The 2,500-nt window shown below is 33.4% G+C and overlaps 1 protein-coding gene across 1 annotated transcript in view; it reads right to left on the bottom strand.

Annotated features, from left to right (window-relative positions):
- Window positions 1-2,500, bottom strand: part of LOC113802877 (integrin alpha-5-like) — a 32,656-nt gene that overhangs the window by 28,642 nt on the left and 1,514 nt on the right. The gene's annotated exons all lie outside the window — the stretch shown is intronic.

Genomic DNA, 2,500 nt, shown 5'->3' with positions numbered 1-2,500 from the left:
TACTAGTGGTAGTAGAAGTAGCTGTAATAATTAGGATAATAGGGTCACATGTAATATGTATATTCACACTTGAAGATTTACACTAAAATCACCTCTTTCTCAAGTACACAGGCGAGGTAATAAAGGTAATGATCGCTATAATAGTTACTCCTTATTGCTAAGGCATTAAGGGGTAACTATAATCCGCATCAAAACCAAGATTTAATGGTATCTTAGGCTGAGAAAACCTCATTTCATAAAAATCTGTTTATTATTTTTGAGTTATATTGCTAACCAACCAGCAAACAAACAAACTAACCAACGCTACCAAACTCATAAGATAAGATAACTTTAATGTCAAATTGTGATATAATACGTATACAAATTGAAAATCTTTGTGGCTCAGAGCTCTCGGCTATAAAAGTCAAAGGTAAGTAAGATTTAAGTAAAACATATAAGAATCTGAAAATGAACATTTCAGTCAGACCATTACATTACATTTACATTAATCAATCATATAACACACCCACAACGCAAAATGTTACACACAGTACGAATATTATTCCATGCAGGCAATCACAGAATACCATAATTATTTCGTTTCTGTATGGTTAAAAGAATGCTTTTTATAGCACAAAAGATTTTCTATATCAATGCATAGAGCAAGTAATGCTAGTCTTCCCTCCCGACTTAATGTACACATAGCAATGCTGCAGAAGATAGCTTAAGTCGTTCATCATCTTCACCTGTTTTATTACACCTTCATGATAGAGCACACGCTTCTCGTGCATTAAAATAATACAATATCTTTTCGCTTGCAGATTAGCTAGCGCTGATGTGGCTGTCACCGTTCCTGACAAACAACATGACACAAAATACAAGGGACTTACTACTTTGGAAGAAAGAAGAGAAAGGGTTGACAGGATTGCACTGTTCCATTGTGTTAGAGAAGAATGAAGCCAGACAAAGATGACAACTATAATTTTGAACACAAGGGGGACGAGATGACAGTAAAAAGTTGAAAGTAGGAAGTGAGAAAATGTCAAGAAGTTAAGTTTCCCAAGCAAACCAGTGAATTAGTTTCAACGACTAACTTCGTAGCTTTCTTAACTACCCTTTTTAGCTTCTTGTCAATGCACGCTAGCCTGCCAGAACAAACTTACTGAGAAGTATATAAAGGATTGTACAATGGAATTATAAAATAGGGTAAGGATTTCTCTCTACACGTAAATGGAGCCTGTGATTGTATTTTTAATAACCAATATGAGATCAGGTACCTTCTTTTGCGAATAATTATAGTATTCACACCATTCTAAAATCAGATGGCCCTGTTATTTTCCCGATTATAACCATTTCGTCTGCATACTTTAATGGGGAGGGCCAGATCAGTAGCAACTCGTGGTGTCATGGAGTTCAATGAAAATATAACCATTAAAATAATTAGTTTCCATCCTTTTTGAAAACTGAAAAGACAAAAATGATCTACCATATTCACAGAACATCCGTAACTTTTGTGACGTCATCAAAATAAACCCCATGTACTTTTTTTTTCTAAAAATAGAATCAGACTTCATGACACCCCTCGAGTTGCTACTGATCTAGCCTTCCCCGTACTTTAATAGTGAAAATGAGCAGCTGCTGAAATTCCTCCTGAAATCGTATGTGTACAGCGTGAACAAAACGAGACACAACACAACTAGTAGGAGCCCATGTTGCTTTTATACGGGGTTTACTGAGGTCTTTTGGTTAAAAAAAATTAAAAATCCATCTCAAAAGATAGCCATTTACATTCATCTCGATCAATTTGTTTAACAACACATGAGGTTGAATAATAACCTCCTTGGGGTAATAATGCCAATAATAATGATAATGACAATGATAATAGTGATAATAATGCTATGCAATAATAATAATGATGGTAAAGAGAGTAAATCTATTTCTTATTATTGTTTTTTTTTGCCGGTAAAGTATGACCCGGTACATGAAAACCCCAGTAACCATTCTAACAAAAGTATGTATCAGAAAATATTGTGTTGAAAAAATGTGCATGAATAGTTATGATTTTGTTCTCTGCATGACATAATTTTCCTTGTGAAATGATTAATTTTCCTTTAATTTTCTTGGATGGTTGTATTTTTTTCCCTTTTAACAGTCCTGAAAAGGTTCTAACTATCGTTTTTAATAAATTCATATTAAATTTATCATCTTTACTAACATTACCGATTATGAGTGTTATTATTGCAGTTATATTACCATTGTCACCATAATGAATTTAGCATTGTTATTATCATTATGATCATTATCATTTGTACTATCATTATACGCATTATCATGATTACTATTGCAATATTCATCATTGCAATCACAATTATCATCGTTGATATCATCTGTTGTCACATCACAGTCAAGACTCTTACTGTCAATATCAGCACCATCAGGATCATTATGCATCATGCAGTTACTATTTTTAGCCTCATTAGTATCATCATTAAGGATAGGAAGCATGTTTTAGATCACGTAA

This window comes from Penaeus vannamei, chromosome 10 (genome assembly GCF_042767895.1).
Source record: "Penaeus vannamei isolate JL-2024 chromosome 10, ASM4276789v1, whole genome shotgun sequence".
Lineage (NCBI taxonomy): Eukaryota > Metazoa > Arthropoda > Malacostraca > Decapoda > Penaeidae > Penaeus > Penaeus vannamei.
This window is presented reverse-complemented; position numbering and strand designations above follow the sequence as displayed.